The sequence below is a fragment of the Aegilops tauschii genome, chromosome 1 (genome assembly GCF_002575655.3).
Source record: "Aegilops tauschii subsp. strangulata cultivar AL8/78 chromosome 1, Aet v6.0, whole genome shotgun sequence".
Taxonomy (NCBI): domain Eukaryota; kingdom Viridiplantae; phylum Streptophyta; class Magnoliopsida; order Poales; family Poaceae; genus Aegilops; species Aegilops tauschii.
Genome location: NC_053035.3, coordinates 216,904,953 through 216,930,712, shown reverse-complemented (window position 1 = coordinate 216,930,712; position 25,760 = coordinate 216,904,953).

Here is a 25,760-nt window from a genome sequence, read left to right as displayed (position 1 = left end):
AGGTGGTACTCTTTCATATCTGCTCAACTTATTTATCGCAGCAAGAAAATAGATCACCACTACTTTACTCTGATTTCTTGTCCATCACTTACTTGCTAGTTGAAAGCAAACATTGGTTGCGAAGTTGCCTTTGTCCGGTTTGCACCTTCAGATCTGCCATGGCACGCTCAACACTATACTCCCAATGCTTATTGTTTTCCCCTTTTATATTCCACACTAGTTAAATCACAGTAGACTAAATTTCAAAATTGGGTCAGTCGATTTTTCAGAGCTCGCCCGAGTTCGCCGGTGCAAACGAAGGGTCTCGAGTGGGGACGGTGGTTGTGGGGGGGCGGTGGTGGGGCCTTGCCCAATGAAGAAAACTCGACGCGGGTGGGGGCGGGGGTGGGGGTGGCGGAGGAACATAGGCGATGGGGGGCAGTGGTCCGGCCGGCGGCCCGTGCGGTGTTCTGTATGGGAAGAATCAGAGACAAGGAAGAAGAAGGGTTAGGAGACGTAGGATCTTCATCCAACCGCCTGAAATGGTCGACTGACCCAAATGACAAAAGTCACGCGACTTGCATGCATACATGCCTTTATATTCAGTACCATCATCTTACCTGCTTAGCACTGCTCCTGAATCCATCAAACTAAACAACGTGCCACTCATAATTCCAAACTTGTTGCTCAAGTATGAATCTGATATGATGCTGATATTACTAAAACAGATAACATTTAATTGGTCAGCTAATGTTCCTACTTTACTTTCGAAAAGCACGTGCACCACATATAGAGAGACAGCAAGGAGTTGCTTTCTTAATGCGCTCTGGTTCATCATGTGTGGGCACTGCGCAACAAACATTTTCTTATCCAAAATCGGCTTGCTCTTCTTTAGCATGTTCCTCTTCCATTCTTCTTTAATAAGTACTCTCTCCGTTCCTAAATACAAGTCTTTGTATAGATTCCACCATGGACTACATATGGAGCAAAATGAGTGAATCTACACTCTAAAATGTATCTGGATACATCTGTATGTGATCCATAGTGGAAATCTCTACCAAGACTTATATTTTGGAACGGAGGGAGTATGATAGTAGTACCGTATGTTCCTTGTAGTGAAGATGAGCAGGGACATTTGCAGTGTAGAGGTCTATACGGTCGGTTGTGATGGACACTTTGAACTCTTCGGGCCTCTTTGATTCGTAGGATTTTGTAAACATGGGAATAGGATTTGTAGTGGCCTGCCCACTTGAATCCTATAAGAATAGCAAGGAAATGCGGGGAGCTGTGTCGCCTTTGAGAGTTACACTGATATTAACAGTACCACACCTTCAGTTGAAGAGAGCTGGTATCCGAAGCCTTTCTAGCCGTACCGGCAATACTAGCACATATATTCCAGCAAGTTCCACTTTGCTGATTTTACTCTGATGCTTACGGTTTTCCCGTTATATCTACACTATGATCTGTGTAGCTGCTTTGTGTCACACTAGCAGCAGTCCACTCTTGAAGCTAAACACCGCAATGACTTACAAAATTGGCACCAAGGCATTGAGTGCCATTCTGGATGCAATGAAACTCATACGCTCCCCACTTGTTGATTCTTGTTTAAAATATGATCCTAATGACTATTCTAACCTCGAGGAGTCAAAGGAAGATGGCCTGTCCTGTTCACCCATCAAGGTGCCTGTTCTAATTTGGCAAGGTTTTATTGACTGCGCATATCTTGCATATGTTGTCTTGCATTTCTTCTACTTTGTTGCACCGCCATCTACTTAGTTTACTCATCATATATGTCGAGATGCCATGCCCATCCATTATCAATACATATTCCATCTATCATCATACCATGTTTTTCCACTCAAATGCTGTTCTTGTGCATCAGACATCAAAAAGGAAGAGAGTGATTGCCAAACCTGAAGGAGCACCAGCAAAGTCCTTGAAAAACGTGGTGGTGCCGGAGAAATCAGACAACACCCCACTTATATTGGCTGTACAACTAGTGGCACAAAACGTAGGACCGACTCCAGCAGACTGTACCCATACTTCACTGGCCACACCACTAGCGCCACCACACAGGACCTGCGCTCCAGCAAAAGGTATGCCGATTTTAGTTGCCATAGCACCAGCCGTACCACAGAAAAATCCCACTCCAGCAAAAAGTACAGCAAGTCTACCGGCCGAAGACCTATCCCAACTGCAGAGACGGCCAAATCCTGCAGATTGGAACCCCATTCCAGTTATTCCCAGTTTAAAAGACAATGCTTTCAATGTTGTTAGGGACTACGTGCATATATTCCCATCATGGGAAGATTATAGTGAAGACAAACACCATTTTCACATCTTCCTGTCCCACTTACATGTATGTGGTATTATTCATGGTGATTATTTTCCTGTTTTCTACTGATTGAATACATCAATGATTTACATTACATTGTTGTAAGTAGGCGAGGGTCAATCTGGATAGTCATGATGAGCAAAGGTTGCTTGCACTTTTCAAGGAAGCATTGCAGCAGTATCGGTGTTACGTGAGGAAATCTCACTTTGATGGCAAGTCTATAAACGAATTTCTAGTGAAGTCCCCTGTGCTAAATTTAGAAGACATTGAATGGAAAAACCTTGTTATGCACTGGTCTCGTTCCGAGGATGAGGTACTGTCTATGATATCGCATGACAATTTGAACTTCTACTTTTCCGCATGTGCCTTGCGGATCTTTTTTGCAGGAAATCTGCTCGAAAAGGAATTCCGGTTTGAAAAGAACGATAGGATATCGCAAATATGATGCCCGCTGCTTTGCTCTTGTTAGTACCTGTTGTCCAGTATCACTGTACTTGCATACATACCTGGTTCATTATGTGATAGCAGTATGCATGATAGCTTGCTTATCAATTGTTCGTTCCAAATTATCTGATCTGTATGAATGGTTACATCAGTGTAGAATATATCCAATGCCAATGAAATTTTTTAGCTCTGCATTGTTCTTGTAAGTACATGATGTCCTTTATCAGTGTACTTATATTGACAGATAGTTGTTCATGTACCATCACTCTGCAGCTTATTTTCCTTTGCCCTCCATTTTCTACACATAAGATCTATATTTACTCTTACCATAAGGTTGGATAACACCGATGGTACTGAAGAAGTTTAGCTCTGCATTGCTCTTGGTTGTACCTTTTGCCTGTATTGCTGTACTTACATTTATAGCTACTTGGTTATGTAGCATCGCTCTTCATCTTATCTTAAATATTCTCCATTTATTCTTATATTGTCACATCTATATTTACTCTTAACAAAATGTAGAATAAAGGCAATGCTTATGAAGAAGATTCTGTGGTAAACTTCTTGAATTGCCCCCCCATCGGCATGGACAAGGGCTTTATAGAGCCTGCCTTCACCAATAATGTAAGTTTGTCCTTCTCAAGCCTTCAAACTTTGTTGTGTATATTTGGTTAGGCATGACTGCAACAACTGTTTATTTTTGGTGTTTGCATCAAATTGCATGTTTAAAGTTTATTATGTACTTCATAAACAAAAGTTTGTCCTTCTCAATTTAAGTTTTCAGTTGCACAACCAAGTTCCTTCTTCATACCATGTAAATTAAACTATACAGAGCAAGTGATCTTATTTTGCTAATCTGAAATGGGATAAATTGACAGGACACTAACCATTGATACTTATGAGTTCTTGATCTGTAATCCAGTGGTGCCGTGAAGCTGCCAACTCCTTCACAATGTCATTTCCTGCCATGTCTTGACCTGAACAATACCATATTGTGTTAATGCTATTTTAAACTGTGTCACTTTATTCGTCAGTAAGAAATGTGATGAATTGTCAGCACTGATACTTATATGTGCAAAACCAGTCATCTGTCTGCTTGTTTATCTTTCAGAGTGAGGAGGATATAAGTGTCAAACAAGTGCAGTCTCATCAGCTTGCTCAGCTGCTTGCGTGGCAGCTCCTGAGCAGGGCTAACCTTTCTTGAACTCTATTGAAGTGCTGTCGGTTTTGCATATTATTTTGTCGGCGTGTTTAATTGCACTGGTGGCGATCTTTGATGCCCAGTGTATGTAATCTGCTGTCTGCTTGTGCTTTATTATCATAGTGGCGAACTTTGATGCCCAGTGGATGTAATATGCCATAATTTCTTTATTGTATAGTCTAGGTATTTTTTCTTATTCACGATGCTGCAGTTATTTTACTGTATATATATCCTGTCTTCGCAGTAAACCGGCCAAACCGTAAAATTACAGTACATAATCGGGCCGTCATGCAAATCACTATGTATGATCCGCATCATGGGCCCCGTCATCTTGGTCCGTTAACAGACCTAAATGTAAACTGGCCCACTAGTAGATTCGGGCCTTTAATAGGCCGAGTAAACCGCCGGCCCTATTTCCCCAAGAAAACTCAATGGGCTTTTAGGAGGCTGAAAAGTAGGTTGGGCCTGGAAAGTGCCGAACAGCTCACGGGCCGGCAGCAGGCCGAAATAGACCCCGGCCCATGATTGTGCCAATCAAATCATGGGCTTATAACAGGCCAAAATTGTCTCGGTCCTTGTTTGGCCCAATCAGATTATCGTCTGTGAGCAGGCCGGATGCAAACGGGGCCGTAGTTAGGCCCAACTATATGACGGGCTTTTAACAGGCCGAAATATATATAGGGCCGAAATGTTAAACGGGCCTTTAACAGGCCGAAACTAATATCAGGCCGAATTACTAAATGGGCCTTTATCAAGTGGGCCCAAAAGCATAGCGTCCAGTTGACGGGCCGAATCTGATATGGGCCATAATTTAGCCCAAAGCCTCTCAAAGGGCCGGACCTGATCTGGGCCATAATTTTGCCCAGAACATGGTAGGCTTTTAACGGGCCGGATCTCATATGGGCCTTTATTAGGCCCGGAACGTGGCAGACTATTAATGGACCAGATCAAATATGGGTCGACATTTGGCCCAAAACATGGCAGCCTGTTAATGGGCCGGCCTACTAGTGTCATCAAAATCTTTTGGGCCTTCAGCTGGGCCGGCCCCGTTATGGTCGACGAAATCTCGTGGGCCTTTAGCTGGGCCGGCCCATTATGGTCCGCAAAATCTTTTGGGCCTTTAGCTGGGCCGGCCCATTATGGCCCGCAAAATCTTGTGGGCCTTTAGCTGGGCCGGCCCATTATGGTCCGCAAAATCGTGTGGGCCTTTTGCTGGGCCGGCCCATTATGGACCGCAAAATCTTGTGGGCCTTTAGTTGGGCCGGCCCATTTAAACTTTATGGGCCACTTTTGCGCCGGTCCACGTGTCAACATTTCATAAGCGCATCTCGCCCATTGGATGAGTGACACCTGTGCCAATGTGGAGCTGACACGTGTTTCCTCCAGCCAATGATGATTTTACACGTGGAAAATCGCCATTGGTCCGAGCTGTTAACGGGTTATCGGATCCAAAACCGGACCCGATAGCTTAACGGCGTTCCGTTACGGTGGATGCCACGTGTCGGTCACCCTTGACGAAAGCACTACTGTGACGCACGATTTCACGCCATGGAAGTGGACACTTCCATGATGATAATTTTGGTAATGTCATGGAACACTTCTACGACAGCACAGGTATGACTATCTTGATTCTGTCATAAAATCGTCATGGATGTACATGCATGACAGAAAACGTGACCTACTGTGACAAATACGTATCATCACGGAAGTGTATTCTTTTTGTAGTGAATCCAGTAGGAGGTTACACGCAAGTCGCCTTGTACCTGCACAAACAAATAAGAACCTTGCAACCAACGCGATAAAGGGGTTGTCAATCCCTTCATGGCCACTTGCAAAAGTGAGATCTGATAGAGATAATAAGATAAATATTTTTGGTATTTCTATGATATAGATTGGAAAGTAAAGATTGTAAAATAAACGGCGGTAGAAATAGCAAATTGATAGGAAAATAATATGATGGAAGATAGACCCAGGGGCCATAGGTTTTACTAGTGGCTTCTCTCAAGATAGCACAATCTATGGTGGGTGAAAAAATTACTGTCGAGCAATTGATAGAAAAGCGCATAGTTATGAGAATATCTAGGCATGATCATGTATATAGGCATCACGTCCGCGACAAGTAGATCGAAACGATTCTGCATCTACTACTATTACTCCACACATCAACCGCTATTTAGCATGCATCTAGAGTATTAAGTTCATAAGAACAGAGTAACGCATTAGGCAAGATGACATGATGTAGAGGGATAAACTCAAACAATATGATATAAACCCCATCTTTTTGTCCTCGGTGGCAACAATACAATACGTGTCTTGCTGCCCCTGCTGTCACTGGGAAAGGACACCGTAAGATTGAACCCAAAGCTAAGCACTTCTCCCATTGCAAGAAAGATAAATCTAGTAGGCCAAACCAAACTGATAATTCGAAGAGACTTGCAAAGATATCAAATCATACATATAAGAATTCAAAGAAGAACCAAATATTGTTCATAGATAATCTTGATCATAAAACCCACAATTCATCGGATCTCGACAAACACCCCGCAAAAAGAATTACATCGAATAGATCTCCAAGAGAATCGAGGAGAACTTTGTATTGAGATCCAAAGAGAGAGAAGAAGCCATCTAGCTAATAACTATGGACCCGAAGGTCTGTGGTAAACTACTCACACATCATCGGAGAGGCTATGGTGTTGATGTAGAAGCCCTCCGTGATCGATTCCCCCTCCGGCGGAGCGCCGGAAAAGGCCCCAAGATGGGATCTCACGGGTACAGAAGGTTGCGGCGGTGGAAATAGGGTTTCGTGGTGCTCTCTGATGTTTTCGGGGTATATGAGTATATATAGGCGAAGGAAGGAGGTCGGTGGAGCCACGAGGGGCTCACGAGGGTGGGGGCGCGCCTACCCCCCTGTGCGCGCCTCCCTGCCTCGTGGCCGCCTCGTTGCTCCCTTGACGTCCACTCCAAGTCTCCTGCATTGCGTTTTTTCCAAAAATAACTCTCCCAAAGGTTTCATTCCGTTTGGATTCCGTTTGCTATTCCTTTTCTGTGAAACACTGAAATAGGCAAAAAAATACGGCAATTTGCACTGGGCCTTTGGTTAGTAGGTTAGTCCGAAAAATAATATAAAAGTGCATAATAAAGCCCATTAAACATCCAAAACAGATAATATAATAGCATGGAACAATAAAAAATTATAGATACGTTGGAGACGTATCAAGCATCCTCAAGCTTAATTCCTGCTCGTCCTCGAGTAGGTAAATGATAAAAACAGAATTTTTGATGTGGAATGCTACCTACCATAATTCTCAATGTAATTTTCTGTATTGTGGCATGAATGTTCATATCCGAAAGATTCAAGATAAAAGTTTAATATTGACATAAAATAATAATACTTCAAGCATACTAACAAAGCAATCATGTCTTCTCAAAATAACATGGCCAAAGAAAGTTATCCCAACAAAATCATATAGTCTGGCTATGCTCTATCTCCATCACACAAAATATTTAAATCATGCACAACCCCGATGACAAGCCAAGCAATTGTTTCATACTTTTGATGTTCTCAAACTTTTTCAATCTTCACGCAATACATGAGCGTGATCCATGGACATAGCACTATATGTGGAATAGAAGGGTGGTTGTGGAGAAGACAAAAAGGAGAAGATAGTCTCACATCAACTAGGCGTATCAACGGGCTATGGAGATGCCCATCAATAGATATCAATGTGAGCGAGTACGGATTGCCATGCAACGGATGCACTAGAGCTATAAGTGTATGAAAGCTCAACAAAAGAAACTAAGTGGGTGTGCATCCAAATTGCTTGCTCACGAAGACCTAGGGCATTTTGAGGAAGCCCATCATTGGAATATACGAGCCAAGTTCTATAATGTAAAATTTCCCACTAGTATATGAAAGTGACAACATAGGAGACTCTCTATCATGAAGATCATGGTGCTACTTTGAATCACAAGTGTGGTAAAAGGATAGTAAAATTGTCCCTTCTCTCTTTTTCTCTCATTTTTTATTTGGGCCTTTTTTCTCTTTTTTTATGCCCTCTTTTTTTTCTTTATTTTTTCTTTTCGTCCGGAGTCTCATCCCGACTTGTGGGGGAATCATAGTCTCCATCATCCTTTCCTCAATTGGGACAATGCTCTAATAATGATGATCATCACACTTTTATTTACTTACAACTCAAAAAATCACAACTCAATACTTAGAACAAAATATGACTCTATGTGAATGCCTCCGGCGGTGTACCGGGATATGCAATGAATCAAGAGTAACATGTATGAAAATCATGAACGGTGGCTTTACCACAAATACGATGTCAACTACGCGATCATGCAAAGCAATATGAAAATGATGAAACGTGTCATAACAAACGGAACGGTGGTAAGTTGCATGGCAATATATCTCGGAATGGCTATGGAAATGCCATAATAGGTAGGTATGGTGTCTGTTTTGAGGGAGGTATATGGTGGGTGTCTGATACCGGCGAAAGGTGCCCGATATTAGAGAGGCTAGCAATGGTGGAAGGGTGAGAGTGCGTATAATCCATGGACTCAACATTAGTCATAAAGAACTCACATACTTATTGCAAAAATCTATTAGTTATCGAAACGAAGTACTACGCGCATGCTCCTAGGGGGATAGATTGGTAGGAAAAGACCATCGCTCATCCCCGACCGCCACTCATAAGGAAGACAATCAATAAATAAACCATGCTCCGACTTCATCACATAACGGTTCACCATACCTGCATGCTACGGGAATCACAAACTTTAGAACAAGTATTTCTCAAATTCACAACTACTCAACTAGCATGACTCGAATACCACCATCTTCATATCTCAAAACAATCATAAAGAATCAAACTTCTCATAGTATTCAATGCACTTTATATGATAGTTTTTATTATACCTATCTTGGATGTTCATCATATTAGGACTAATTTTATAGCCAAAGCAAATTACCATGTTGTTTTGTAGGAATCTCAAAATAATATAAGTGAAGCATGCGAGATCAATAATTTCTATAAAATAAAACTACCACCGTGCTCTAAAAGATATAAGCGAAGCACTAGAGCAAAATTATCTAGCTGAAAAGATATAAGTGAAGCACATAGAGTGTTCTGATAAATTCTGATTCATGTGTGTCTCTCCAAAAGGTGTGTACAGCAAGGATGATTGTGGTAAAATAAAAAGCAAAGACTCAAATCATACAAGACGCTCCAAGCAAAACACATATCATGTGGTGAATAAAAATATAGCATCAAGTAACCGATAGACGAAGACGAAAGAGGGGATGCCTTCTGGGGCATCCCCAAGCTTAGGCTTTTGGTTGTCCTTGAATTTTACCTTGGGGTGCCTTGGGCATCCCCAATCTTAGGCTCTTGCCACTCCTTATTCCATAATCCATCAAATCTTACCCAAAAACTTGAAAACTTCACAACACAAAATTCAACAGAAAATCTCATGAGCTCTGTTAGCGAAATAAAACAAACCACCACAATAAGGTACTGTAATGAACTCATTCTTTATTTATATTGGTGTTAAACCTACTATATTCCAACTTCTCTATGGTTCATACCCCCCGATACTAGCCATAGATTCATCAAAATAAGCAAACAACACACGAAAAACAGAATCTGCCAAAAACAGAACAGTCTGTAGTAACCTGTATCAAACGCAATCTTCTGTAACTCACAAATTCTGCCAAAATAGGAAGACCTAAATAATTTGTTTATTGATCTACTGCAAATGGAATCAGTATTTATCACTTTCTGGTGATTTTTAACAATTGTTTTCGTGAGGAGAAAGTTTCTGTCTTTTTCAGCAAGATCAAATAATTATCACCCAAGAAGATCCTATAGGTTTTACTTGGCACAAACACTAATTAAAACATAAAACCACATCTAAACAGAGGCTAGATGAATTATTTATTACTAAACAGAAACAAAAAGCAAGAAACAAAAATAAAACTAGGTTGCCTCCCAACAAACGCTATCGTTTAACGCCCCTAGCTAGGCATAAAGGCAAGAATAGATCTAGGTATTGCCATAATAATGGTAGGGAAAATTGCGAAAACTCATCTCATATTCCCTACGTTCAGCAGCAAGTTTTCTTTGTGGCAAGCAAAAGTAATCAAAAGGGCTAAACTTAATGGGACAAAAGTCCCCAAGATCAAGCTCGGGAGGTATGGGTTCCTCCTTTGGCCCCTTATATTGCACAACTAATTCATCATTATAAGCATTCTTTTGGCAAAAAGTCATGAGCCTTTATTCAAGAGAAAAACCTAACCCATTATTCTGAATAGCAAAATCATCATTGAGTTCAGAAATTCTATCAACTAGAACATCAGTAGGAACCTTCTTTCTAAGGTTTTCATTGTAAGCAACATGATCTAAAGATCGTAAATGCATTAAGTCTTCTTGATTAAAAAGGATAGCTTATGTGGGAGGACGACCAGCGTCCACCCTATAATGCGCAAAAATTTCATTGGCCTCTTTCATTATAAATCTGAACTCATGTGCCAAAAAGCTAGTAGCTGCTCTCTTAACAGAAGAATGCTTGATATTGGAAAACTCTAGAAAAATCCTTTGTAAGCAAGGATGCATATGAATAAATTGTCTTTCAAGTTCAACTACGAGCAAAGATATAGCATCCGCAAGACTACTAGTTCTATGAATAATAGACCCACCCATAGTGGGCAGGGCACCGACACAAGTAAAGAAATCTTGAATAACTCATTTTCCAATAATATTACCACTACCAATCCGAAACTTTTTAGTGTGTAAAATAGTAGGTTCTTCAGGAGGATCATCAAAAGCATCAAAGTTTCCATGTTATTACCACTATCCTTATCAATGATAACCTCCCCAGTTTCAGACATGATGGCAGCAAATCGCACAAAGAGCGAGCACACAAAAAGGTAAGCAAAAAGAGACGAACGAAAAAGGGCGAATAAAACGGCAAGGGTGAAGTGGGGGAGAGGAAAACGAGAGGCAACTGGCAAATAATGTAATGCGAGGGATAAGAGTTTGTGATGGGTACTTGGTATGTCTTGACTTGTGCCTAGATCTCCCCGGCAACGGCGCCGGAAATGGCTAGTTGCTGGGATATCAAATCTTGACTTGACTTGGCGTAAGCCTCCCCGGCAACGGCGCCAGAAATGCTTCTTGCTACCTCTTGAGCATGCGTTGGTTTTCCCTTGAAGAGGAAAGGGTGATGCAGCAAAGTAGCGTAAGTATTTCCCTCAGTTTTTGAGAACCAAGGTATCAATCCAGTAGGAGGTTACACGCAAGTCACCTTGTACCTGCACAAACAAATAAGAACCTTGCAACCAACGCGATAAAGGGGTTGTCAATCCCTTCACGGCCACTTGCAAAAGTGAGATCTGATAGAGATAATAAGATAAATATTTTTGGTATTTTTATGATATAGATTGGAAAGTAAAGATTGTAAAATAAACAGCGGTAGAAATAGCAAATTGACAGGAAAATAATATGATGGAAGATAGACCCGGGGGCCATAGGTTTCACTAGTGGCTTCTCTCAAGATAGCATAATCTACGGTGGTGAACAAATTACTGTCGAGCAATTGATAGAAAAGCGCATAGTTATGAGAATATCTAGGCATGATCATGTATATAGGCATCACGTACGTGACAAGTAGATCGAAACGATTCTGCATCTACTACTATTACTCCACACATCGACCGCTATCCAGCATGCATCTAGAGTATTATGTTCATAAGAACAGAGTAACGCATTAGGCAAGATGACATGATGTAGAGGGATAAACTCAAACAATATGATATAAACCCCTCCTTTTTATTCTCGATGGCAACAATACAATAAGTGCCTTGCTGCCCCTGCTGTCACTGGGAAAGGACACCGCAAGATTGAACCCAAAGCTAAGCACTTCTCCCATTGCAAGAAAGATCAATCTAGTAGGCCAAACCAAACTGATAATTCGAAGAGACTTGCAAAGATATCAAATCATACATATAACAATTTAGAGAAGAACCAAATATTGTTCATAGATAATCTTGATCATAAACCCACAATTCATCGGATCTCGACAAACACACTGCAAAAAGAATTACATCGAATAGATCTCCAAGAGAATCGAGGAGAACTTTGTATTGAGATCCAAAGAGAGAGAAGAAGCCATCTAGCTAATAACTATGGACCCGAAGGTCTGTGGTAAACTACTCACACATCATCAGAGATGCTATGGTGTTGATGTAGAAGCCCTCCGTGATCGATTCCCCCTCCGGCGGAGCGGCCGAAAAGGCCCCAAGATGGGATCTCACGGGTACAGAAGGTTGTGGCGGTGGAAATAGGGTTTCGTGGTGCTCTCTGATGTTTTCGGGGTATATGAGTATATATAGGCGAAGGAAGGAGGTCGGTGGAGCCACGAGGGGCCCACGAGGGTGGGGGGCGCGCCTACCCTCCCTGGGCGCGCCTCCCTGCCTCGTGGCCGCCTCCTTGCTTCGTTGACATCCACTCCAAGTCTCTTGGATTGTGTTTGTTCCAAAAATAACTATCCCAAAAGTTTCATTCCGTTTGATATTCCTTTTCTGCGAAACACTGAAATAGGCAAAAAAAATAGCAATTTGCACTGGGCCTTTGGTTAGTAGGTTAGTCCCAAAAATAATATAAAAGTGCATAATAAAGCCCATTAAACATCCAAAACAGATAATATAATAACATGGAACAATCAAAAATTATAGATACGTTGGAGACGTATCATCCCTTCACTAAATTTCAAGGTAAAAGTGTTCTCCCTGAGTATGCACCGTTGCTACAGTTCGTCGTGTTGAGACACCACGTGATGATCGGGTGTGATAGACTCTACGTTCACATACAACGGGTGCAAGACAGTTTTGCACATGCGGAATACTTGGGTTAAACTTGACGAGCCTAGCATGTACAAACATGGCCTCGGAACACTGGAGACCGAAAGGTCGAACGTGAATCATATAGTAGATATGACCAACATAGAGATGTTCACCATCGATGACTACCCCATCTCACGTGATGATCGGACATGGGTTAGTTGATTTGGATCACGTATCACTTAGATGACTTGAGGGATGTCTATTTAAGTGGGAGTTCATTAGTAGTTTGATTAATTGAACTTAATTTATCATGAACTTAGTCCTGATAGTTTTGCATATCTATGTTGTAGATCAATAGCTCGCAATATAGCTCCTATATATTTTTGATATGTTCATAGAGAAAACTAAGTTGAAAGATGATAGTAGCAATGATGCGAACTGCGTCCGTGATCTGAGGATTATCCTCATTGTTGCATAGAAGAATTATGTCCTTGATACACCGCTAGGTGGCAGACCTATTGCAGGAGCAGATGCAGACGTTATGAACGTTTTGGCAAGCTCGATATGATGAGTACTTAGTAGTTTAGTGCACATTGCTTTACGGCTTAAACTGGGACTTCAAAAATGTTTTTAACGCCACGGAGCATATGAGATGTTATAAGAGCTGAAATTGGTATTTCAGAATCATGCGCGTGTCAAGAGGTATGAGACCTCTAACAAGTACTTTGCCTACAAGATGGAGGAGAATAGCTCAACCAGTGAGCATGTACTCAGAATGTCTGGGTACTACAATTGCTTGAATCAAGTGGGAGTTAATCTTCCAGATAAGATAGTGATTGGCAGATTTGGGGTTATGCATTAGAGACAGCCACATTCACGTTAAATAGGGCATCGTCTAAATCCGTTGAGATGACACCATATGAACTATGGTTTGGCAAGAAACCTAAGCTGTCGTTTCTTAAAGTTTGGGGTTGCGACACTTATGTCAAAAGGCTTCAGCCTGATAAGCTCGAACCCAAAACGGAGAAGTGTGTCTTCATATGATACCCTAAGGAAACAATTGGGTACATCTTCTACCACAGATCCAAAAGCAGGATCTTTTGTTACCAAGAATGGAACCTTTCTAGAGAAGGAGTTTCTCTCGAAAGAAGTGAGTGGGAGGAAAGTAGAACTTGATGAGGTAATTGTACCTTCTCCTGAATTGGAAAGTAGTACATCACAGAAATCAGTTCCAGTGATTCCTACACCAATTCGTGAGGAAGCTAATGATGATGATCATGAAACTTCAGATCAAGTTACTACTGAACCTCGTAGGTCAACCATAATACGATCCGCCCCAGAATGGTATGGTAATTCTGTTCTGGAAGTCATGTTACTAGACCATGACGAACCTACGAACTATGCGGAAGCAATGATGAGCCCAGATTCCGTGAAATGGCTTGAAGCCATGAAATCTGAGATGGGATCCATGTATGAGAACAAAGTATGGACTTTGATTGACTTGGCCGATGATCGGCGAGCCATTGAGAATAAATGGATCTTCAAGAGGAACACGGACACTGATAGTAGTGTTACTATCTACAAAGCTCGAATTGTCGCAAAAAGTTTTTGACAAGTTCAAGGTGTTGACTACGATGAGAATTTCTCACTCGTATCTATGCTTAAAGTCTGTCCGAATCATGTTAGCAATTGCCGTATTTTATGAAATTTGGCAAATGGATGTCAGAGAAATCCGTTCCCGTGATGCCTACACCAACTAGAGAGGAAGCTAATGATGATGATCATGAAACTTCAGATCAAGTTAATACTGGACCTCGTAGGTCAAACAGAGCATGTTCTGCACCAAAGTGGTACGGTAATCCTGTCCTGGAAGTCATGTTACTAGACCATGGCGAACCTACGAACTATGAAGAAGCTATGATGATCCCAGATTCTGATAGATGGCTTGAGGCCATGAAATCTGAGATAGGATCCATGTATGAGAACAAAGTGTGGACTTTGGTGGACTTTCCCGATGATCGGCAAGCCATTGAGAATAAATGGATCTTCAAGAAGAAGACAGACACTGATGGTAATGTCACCATCTACAAAGCTCGATTTGTCGCGAAAGGTTTTTGACAAATTCAAGGAGTTGACTACGATGAGACCTTCTCAACCATAGCGATGCTTAAGTCAGTCCGAATCATGTTAGCAATTGCCGCATTTTCATGAAATCTGGCAAATGGACGTCAAAACTGCATTTAATGGATTTCTTAAAGAAGAGTTGTATATGATGCAACCAGAAGGTTTTGTCGATCCTAAAGGTGCTAACAAAGTGTGCAAACTCCAGCTATCCATCTATGGACTGGTGCAAGCATCTTGGAGTTGGAATATACAATTTGATGAGATGATCAAAGCATATGGTTTTATACAGACTTTCGGTGAAGCCTGTATTTACAAGAAAGTGAGTGGGAGCTCTGTGGCATTTCTAATATTATATGTAGATGACATATTGTTCATTGGAAATGATATAGAATTTCTGGATAGCATAAAAGGGTACTTGAATACGAATTTTTCAATGAAAGACTGATACGTCTCCAACGTATCTACTTTTCCAAACGCTATTCCTCTTGTTTTGGACTCTAATTTGCATGATTTGAATGAAACTAATCCCGGACTGACGCTGTTTTCAGCAGAACTACCATGGTGTTGTTTTTGCGCAGAAATAAAAGTTCTCGGAATGGAACGAAACTTTGCGAGGAATTTTTATATAATAAATAAGAAATTCTGGTGCCAAGACCTACCGGAGAGGGGGCCCTGGGTGGGCACAACCCACCAGGGCGCACCCCTCTCCTGGCGCGCCCAGGTGGGTTGTCCCCACCTGGTGGCCCCGCAGACCCGGAAACCAACGCTATAAAATCCTATTTTTCTAGAAAAAAGGGGGAGAAAGAATTATCGCGATCCACGAGATGGAGCCGCCGTCACCTCCTGTTCTTCATCGGGAGGCCAGAACTAGAGTCCGTTTGGGGCTCCGGAGAGGGGGATCTTCGTTCTTCATCATCACCAACCCTTCTCCATCGCCAATTCCATGATGCTCCCCACCGGGAGTGAGTAATTTCTTCATAGGCTCGCTGGTCGGTGAGGAGTTGGATGAGATTCATCATGTAATCGAGTTAGTTTTGTTAGGGCTTGATCCCTAGTATCCACTATGTTCTAAGATTGATGTTGCTATGACTTTGCCATGCTTAATGCTTGTCACTTTGGGCCTGGGTGCCATGAACTCAGATCTGAACCGTTTATGTTATCATAATTATATCCATGTTCTAGATCCGATCTTGCAAGTTATAGTCACCTACTACGTGTTATGTCCGGTAACCCCGGAGTGACAGAAACCAGGACTTCTTCCGGTGATGACCGTAGTTTGAGGAGTTCATGTATTAACTATGTATTAATGTTTTGTTCCGGTTCTCTATTAAAAGGAGGCCTTAATATCCCTTAGTTTCCAATATGGACCCCGCTGCCACGGGAGGGTAGGACAAAACATGTCATGCAAGTTCTTTCCTAAGCACGTATGACTATTTACGGAATACATGCCTACATTATATTGACGAACTTGAGCTAGTGCCGTATCGCCCTAGGTTATAACTGTCTCATGATGAATACCATCCAATAAGTCATCGATCCAATGCCTACGAATTTATCTTATTTTGTTTCTGCTAAGTTACTACTACTATCATTACTGTTACACTTGCTACAAAATTACTGCTATCATTGTTACCGTTACCGTTGCTACTGTTACTATTATCAAAACTATCAAACTACTTTGCTACTGAGCACTTTGCTGCAGATAATTAATCTCCAGGTGTGGTTGAATTGACAACTCAGCTGCTAATACCTTCAAATATTCTTTGGCTCCCTTTGTGTAGAATCTATAAATTTGGGTTGAATACTCTACCCTCGAAAATTGTTGTGATCCCCTATACTTGTGGGTTATCAAGAACATTTTCTAATGCCGTTGCCGGGGAGCATAGCTATATTTGTTGAGTCACTTGGGATTATTATCAATTTATTGCTATGAAGAATGTGAAGGATCCTAAGACTAAGATATTTCCCTCAAGGACGAGGGGAGGTAAGGAACTGCCATCCAGTTCTGCTTTAGATTCACCTTCTGTTATGAGAAAACTAGCAACACCACCCCATGCTATTAATTCTGATATGTCGAAAGTTATTGATGATGCTACTTCTGCTATGAGTGATGCTTATGATGATGCTAGTACCTTGCTTGATAATGATGATGTGCCACTTGGTGATTTTCTTGATGCACAAATTGCTAGAGTAATACAACATGATGTTGTTGAATCTGACGATGAGCTTGAAACTGAAACTCCTGAAACACCTGCTAGAACTAGTCTTCCTAGATATGAATTGCCTAAGATACCGGAAGGTTATGTTATGAATGAGGAGACAACTAGAGATATTCTTGCTTGTAAGGATAGAGATGATCTAGAGAAATTATTATGCAAGTATAAAGAAAAATCTCTGAATGCTAGAATGAAATGTGATCCTAAGTTTGCTACTTCACCTATCTTTATTAATGATAAGGATTATGAATTCTCTGTCGACCCAGGGTTAATTACTTTGGTTGAATCTGATCCTTTTCATGGTTATGAGACTGAAACTGTTGTGGCACATCTTACTAAGTTGAATGACATAGCCACCCTTTTTACACATGATGAGAAGACTCGCTCTTACTTTATTCTCAAATTATTTCCGTTCTCATTAAAGGGTGATGCTAAAGCTTGGTACAATACTCTTGCTCCTGGTTGTGTGCGTAGTCGCCATGATATGATTTACTACTTCTTTGAAAAAATATTTTCCTACTCATAAGAAACAAGCTGCCTTACAGGAAATATTTAACTTTGTGCAAACTAAAGAAGAGAGTCTCCCACAAGCTTGGGGGAGGCTTTGCCAGTTACTTAGTGCTTTGCCTGATCATCCTCTTAAGAAAATGAAATACTTGATATCTTCTATAATGGATTAACCGATGCTTCTAGGGACTTCCTAGATAGTTGTGCTGGTTGTGTTTTCAGGGAACGAACTGTTGGACAAGCTGAAGAATTATTGAATAACATATTGAAAAATTATGATGATTGGACTCTTCCTGAAGATATGCAAGAGGCAAAGAAATCTATGAAGGAAAAAGGTATTAAAGCCGAGGATGTTAAAAATTTACCTCCTATTGAAGAAATACATGGGCTTAATACACCACCAATGCCTAAGGTGGTAGAGGTAAATTCTTTAATGAAGTTCAATGATAATGACAATCCTCACAATATGCACCCTAGCCAATGCCTTTATGAGTTTGAAAACTATATTAGAAAACAAGATCACTTCAATGCAAATGTTATGAAACAATTGAAATACAATTCTGATATGATTGCTCGCTTGAGTGACTTGTTATTTCGAATCTCAAATGATGTTAGAGGTGTTCGAAAACATGCTTCTATGGTTCAAACTCAGTTAGAACAAGTTGCTAAATCACAAAGAGAATTGCTTGATGAAATGAATAATAATATACATGACTTTGCTTTTAGAGTTGCAACTAGAGGAGGTAAAATGACTCAGGAACCACTTTATCCTGAGGGTCACCCAAAAAGAATTGAACAAGATTCACAAAGAGTAAACACTGATGCACCTAGTCCTTCTAGAAAGAAAAAGAAAAATGAGAGGACTTTGCATACTTCTAGTGAACCTGAAATAGAAAATCCTCCAGACAATGATAATGAAACTTCTATCTCTGATGCTGAAACTGAAGGAAATATGCCCTAGACGCAATAATAAAGTTATTATTTATTTCCTTATTCTCATGATAAATGTTTATTATTCATGCTAGAATTGTATTAACCGGAAACGTAATACATGTGTGAATACATAGACAAACAGAGTGTCACTAGTATGCCTCTACTTGACTAGCTCGTTGATCAAAGATGGTTATGTTTCCTAGCCATAGACATGAGTTGTCATTTGATTAACGGGATTACATCATTAGGAGAATGATGTGATTGACTTGACCCATTCCGTTAGCTTAGCACTTGATTGTTTAGTATGTTGCTATTGCTTTCTTCATGACTTATACATGTTCCTATGACTATGAGATTATGCAACTCCCGTTTACCGGAGGAACACTTTGTGTGCTACCAAACGTCACAACGTAACTGGGTGATTATAAAGGTACTCTATAGGTGTCTCCGAAGGTACTTGTTGGGTTGGCGTATTTCGAGATTAGGATTTGTCACTCCGATTGTCGGAGAGGTATCTCTGGGCCCTCTCGGTAATGCACATCACTATACGCCTTGCAAGCAATGTGACCAATGAGTTAGTTGCGGGATGATGCATTACAGAACGAGTAAAGAGACTTGCCGGTAACAAGATTGAACTAGGTATTGAGATACCGACGATCGAATCTCGGGCAAGTAACATACCGATGACAAAGGGAACAACGTATGTTGTTATGCGATTTGACCGATAAAGATCTTCGTAGAATATGTAGGAGCCAATATGAGCATCCAGGTTCCGCTATTGGTTATTGACCGGAGACGTGTCTCGGTCATGTCTACATAGTTCTCGAACCCGTAGGGTCCGCACGCTTAACGTTCGGTGACGATTTGTATTATGAGTTTATGTGTTTTGATGTACCGAAGGTAGTTCGGAGTCCCGGATGAGATCGGGGACATGACGAGGAGTCTCGAAATGGTCGAGACGTAAAGATCGATATATTGTACGACTATATTTGGACATCGGAAAGGTTCCGAGTGATTCGGGTAGTTTTCGGAGTACCGGAGAGTTACGGGAATCGCCGGGGAGTATATGGGCCTTATTGGGCTTTAGGGGAAAGAGAGAGGAGAGGCTGCGCGCCCCCCAAGGCCTAGTCCGAATTGGACTAGGGGGAGGGGCTGTGCCCCCTCCTTCCTTCTCTTCTCTTTTCCCTTTCCTTCTCTCTACTCCTACTACTTGGAAGGGCTCCTAGTTCTACTAGGAAAAGGGGAATCCTACTCCCGGTGGGAGTAGGACTCCCCTAGGGCGCGCCATAGAGAGGGTCGGCCCTCCCCCTCCTCCAATCCTTTATATACGGGGAGGGGGGCACCCCTTGGAGACAACAACAATTGATCTCTTGATCTCTTAGCCGTGTGCGGTGCCCCCCTCCACGATATTCCACCTCGATCATATTGTAGCGGTGCTTAGGCGAAGCCCTGCGTCGGTAGCATCATCATCACCGTCAACACGCCGTCGTGCTGACGGAACTCTCCCTCGAAGTTCTCTGCTGGATCGGAGTTCGTGGGACGTCATCAAGCTGAACGTGTGCTGAACTCGGAGGTGCCGTGCGTTCGGTACTTTGGTCGGTCGGATCATGAAGACGTACGACTACATCAACCCCGTTGTGCTAACGCTTCCGCTTTCGGTCTACGAGGGTATGTGGACACACTCTCCCCTCTCGTTGCTATGCATCACCATGATCCTGTGTGTACGTAGGAATTTTTTTGAAATTACTACGTTCCCCAACAGAAACTCAATCTAGTAATGAACACTCACCTAGTGATAATGAAAAAGATAATGATGAGGTTCATGAAGACACTCAACCAAATAATGAAAAAGAACCAGATAATGATGATGAGATAGAACCACCTGTCGATCTTGATAACCCACAACCTAAGAATAAAAGGTATGATAAAAGATACTTCATTGCTAGAAAACACGGTAAAGGAAGAGAACCGTGTGTTCAAAAACCTATTCCTTTTCCACCCAAGTCAACTAAAAAGAAGGATGCTGAAGAATTTGAACGCTTTGCTGAAATGCTGAGGCCAGTCTTTTTGCGTACTCGCTTGACTGATATCTTGAAAATGCCTCCTTATGAAAAGTATATGAAATACATCATCACAAATAAGAGAAAAATACCGAAAGCTGAAATCTCCACTATGCTTGCTAATTATACTTTTAAAGATGGAGTGCCTAAAAAACTTGGAGATCTGGGAATACCAACTATACCTTGCTCTATCAAAAAGAGTTATGTGAAAACTGCTTTGTGTGATTTGGGAGCTGGTGTTAGTGTTATGCCTTTCTCTTTATATAAAAGACTTGAATTGAATAAGCTCACACCTACTGAAATATCTTTGCAAATGGCTGATAAATCAACTGACATACCTATCGGTATCTGTGAGGATGTGCCCGTTGTTGTTGCTAATGTTACTATTTTGACTGACTTTGTTATACTTGAGATGCCCGAGGACGGCAACATGTTGATTATCCTCGGTAGACCCTTCTTGAATACTGCAGGGGATGCTATTGATTGCAATAAAAAGCAAGGTCACTTTTCATATCAATGGTAATGAGCATACGGTGCACTTTCCGAAGAAACAATTCCAAGTGAATGGTATTAATGTTATTGAAAAATCTTCGACAATCACTATTGGAAGTTTTGAAATACCTCTACCTACTGTCAAAAAGAAATATGAAATGCTTATTGTTGGGGACATTCATATCCCCATTGAGGTAACTTAGTAATTTACGAAAGTTCTTCGGTTTCATGCTAATCGAAAGTGGTTGTTAATAAGACTTGATCAACCTTATTAATGAATCATTTTTGAGCGGTATGAAGTTGATGAATTTAGTAAGCACTACCTTCTGTCCCTACCTTTTATTCTATGTTTTTATTAGTTAAATAAAATAAAATGCCATGTTTTGTATGTTTTCTGAATTTTCTGTGCAATAAAAAATGACCCAAAAATAAAAGTTCTCAGAATGCCCTGAAAATTTAATACGATTTTTTTCTGAATATTCCTGAATTTCAGGTGCAAATAATATCAGAGAGAGGTGCACCAGGTGGGCACAACCCACCTGGGCGTGCCAGGACCCCCAGGCACACCTTGGTGGGTTGTGGTATGATAACCCACAAGTATAGGGGATCGCAACAGTTTTCGAGGGTAGAGTATTCAACCCAAATTTATAGATTCGACACAAGGGGAGCCAAAGAATATTTGAAGGTATTAGCAGCTGAGTTGTCAATTCAACCACACCTGTAGATTAATTATCTGCAGCAAGTGATCAGTAGCAAAGTAGTTTAATAGTTTTGATAGTAGTAGCAGCAGTAACGGTAACAGTAACAGTGATAGCAGTAATTTTGTAGCAAGTGTAACAGTGATGATAGAAGTAGTAACTTAGCAGAAACAATATAGGATAAATTCGTAGGTATTAGATCGGTGACTTGTTGGATGATATTCATCATGTGATAGTTATAACCTAGGGCGATACGCACTAGCTCCAGTTCATCGATATAATGTAGGCATGTATTCCGTAAATAGTCATACGTGCTTTATTAAAAGAACTGGCATGACATCTATTATCCTACCCTACCGTGGCAGCGGGGTCCATATTGGAAACTAAGGGATATTAGGCCTCCTTTTACTAGAGAATTGGAACAAAGCATTAACACATAGTGAATACATGAACTCCTCAAACTACGGTAATCACCGGAAGAAGTCCCGGTTATTGTCACTCCGGGGTTACCGGATCAAAACACGTAGTAGGTGACTATAACTTGCAAGAACGGATCTAGAACATGGATATAATGATGAATTCATAAACGGTTCAGATCCGAGTTCATGGCACCCGGGCCCAAAGTGACAAGCATTAAGCATAGCAAAGTCGTAGCAACATCAATCTACGAACATAGTGAATACTAGGGATCAAGCCCTAACAAAACTAACTCGATTACATGATGAATCTCATCCAACTCCTCACCGACCAGCGAGCCTACGAAGGAATTACTCACTCCCGGTGGGGAGCATCATGGAATTGGCGATGGAGAAGGGTTGGTGATGACGAAGAACGAAGATCGCCCTCTCCGGAGCCCCAAACGGACTCCAGATCTGCCCTCCCGAGGAAGAACAGGGCTTGGCGGCGGCTCCGTCTCGTGGATCGTGATAATTCTTTCTCCCTGATTTTTTTCTTCGAAAATAGGAATTTATAGTATTAGGGTTGAGGTCTGCGGGGCCACCAGGTGGGTACAACCCACTTGGGTGCGCCAGGAGAGGGGGCGCCCCCTGGTGGGTTGTGCCCACCCAGGTGCCCCTCTCCAGCAGGTCTTGGCTCCAGAAATTCTTATTATTGATATAAAAAATCCTCACAAAGTTTCGTTCCATTTTGAGAAATTTTATTTCTGCACAAAAACAACACCATGGTAGTTCTGCTGAAAACAGCGTCAGTCCGGGGTTAGTTTCATTCAAATCATGCAAATTAGAGTCCAAAACAAGAGGAAAAGCGTGAGAAAAAGTAGATACGTTGGAGACGTATCATGGTCCCCACGTGCCCCCCCCTCACTTACCTCTTCATCCCACATCATCACTTACCTCCAGAAAAAATCTCCATTGCTCTCTCTCCCGTGTTCTTGCTCTCAAACCCGCGGATTTCGATCTCTTTGCTCGAAGCTCCATTTCCGAAACTGTTTCGGGGGCTTGTTGCTTGGTATGTGACTCCACCGTTTGTCCAATTAGTTTTTGTTTTAGTGGTTTATACTTTGAATAATTAGCTACTCTCGATGCCGTTGTAGATGAGCTTGCATGTTGAATTCTTAGAGTTCTAAGTAGTTTGAATGCTTGCTATGGCCTCTACTATGAGTAGTTGGTATCATTTTTGTGAAGTTTTGTTGAGAAAATTTTGTGGGCTAATAAATTTCAGAATTTTGTTCATAGGAAAACCATGAATATCTTTAGGAAGTTTGGCTCTAAGAAGAACTCCAAGGGTGTTATTGGGGAGTCATCTGATAGTGATCTCCATCCTCGGAGGTTGGCGGAAGTACGGCCCTGTGAATGGTCGCATACCCCGTTCCTGGAAGAGGTTGGAATCCTTCAAGAGTTTACACAATATTCCGCTAATGCCGGCCTCACCGACTTCATCGTAGATGAGTGTGAAAAGCATCAAATCCTCACAAACATCTTTGTTCAAATTTTTACTTTCCTGCCTAGGAATAATCCTCCTGAAGTAAGCTTCGATTTATATGCTGAAAACCATCAGATACCACTTACTGAATTTTGTGACATATGCATGATCCCTTATGATGGGAGCTTAGCCGAGCCTAGGCCGGCTGGGTTTGAGGCCTTTTATCGTACCTTGACAATGGGAGATGAGAGAGGGGTGTCAGCTACCGCCGCCGCTAGCATACACTTTCCCGCCGTACATTATTTTTCTTTATTTGTTACTAAGTGTTTGCTTGCTAGAGAGAAAGTAGGTGCGCTCAGTGCACCAGACTTTGCTGTTTTACGTCGTGCTTTAGAGGGTGACAACACTTATAGCTTGGGAGCTATCGTGGCTCATCGCCTCCACCTCAATAAATCCCAGGGTAAAATACTTGGTGGTATTTTTGCTACTCGGCTGGCGGCCCACTTTACTGCATCATTTTCTTGCACGAGATTATCCTAATATCCCTATTCCTTATAACCTGGTTTTTAGCGTTAAAACTCGTGATATTGTTCCATTGCCTGCACCTGCTTTGTTTGATTTTGTTGCCAGGGGCGGATATAGGATTATGCATGCGGACATCATCGCCTACCAGAACGCTCAGGCTGCTGTGGAGGCAACACAGGAACCTCAGCAGTGGGATGAGAGAATGCCCGCTCCTCAACACCCCTACTACCCTCTAGCCTACTGATTGATTACCAAGTTAGGCCAAAAGCCTAAGCTTGGGGGAGTACGTGTTTCTCACCGACATTACATTCATGCCCACTTATTCCATTTGTCAGTGTTCACACTTTTCCATTGTATCATCTATGCTTAGATTTATTTTCTTGCTGAAAAACTTTAGAAAAACCAAAAAAATTAGTTGTCGTAGTTTACTTTCTATGCATGCTTAGTAGTAATATTAAAAATAAAATCCAAAAAGATTTCCTTATTCTTCTTTTGCTTGTTGGGAGTTTTCCCGTGTAAATAGTTTTTCTCGTTTTTGCTTTTTCCTTTTATTTCCTTGTTCAAGAAAACCAAAAACTCCAAAAATATTTCAGTGTGTTTCTCTGAATTTCTTTTCTTTTTATTCGAGTTGTACCAAGGAGAAGACCACGATGAAAATGTTGATTGGCTCTCATATGAATAATTGTTGAACTAATAAAGAGCACATTTTACCTTGTCTTCTCTTGTTGAATAAAATGTTTGCAGATTCCAGCTCAGTCCACAGCACTCTTGCACTATTATTATTTTCATATCGTTTGGTCGTGCAAGTGAAAGGCAATAATGATGATATTTGATTAACTGGCCCCGACAGAGAGAAACTGGTATGAACTCGACTTGTTCTGTTTGTATAAATATGTTTAGCCTAGTATCCATGATTCAACACATTATGACTAAACATGTTTGCAATGACAATTAGAGATTATAGTTTCTCATGCCATGCATAAGTAGCTAGGAGTGAATAATGATTTATCTTGGATCTCAACGTTGCGTTAAAATGATTGTGATGTAGTATGATGATATGGTATCCTCCTCTGAATGTTCGAGTGGCTTGACTTGGCACATGTTCATGTATGTAGTTGAATGAAAACCAACATAGCCTCTATGATGTTTATGTTCATGGTGTTCATATCCTACTCATGCTAGTTTCCAATGTTACTTATGCATAATGCATGTTTATGACCGTTGTTGCTCTCTAGCTGGCCACTTCTCAATCTAATTGCTAGCCTTTGCCTGTACTAAGTGGGAACTCTGCTTGTACATCAAAAACGCTAAACCCAAAGTTATTCCAGATGAGTCCACCATACCTACCTATATGCGGTATTACCCTGCCTTCCTAAGTAAATTTGCATGTGCTACCTCTAAAAAACTTCTAAATAAATATCCCTTTTGTGTGTCTGGATCGTTCACGGAACGACAAGAGGTGGTCGGTATCTTCCATACTAAGCGGGTTATTCTCAGGTCGAGTGTTTATTCACTCGCCATCG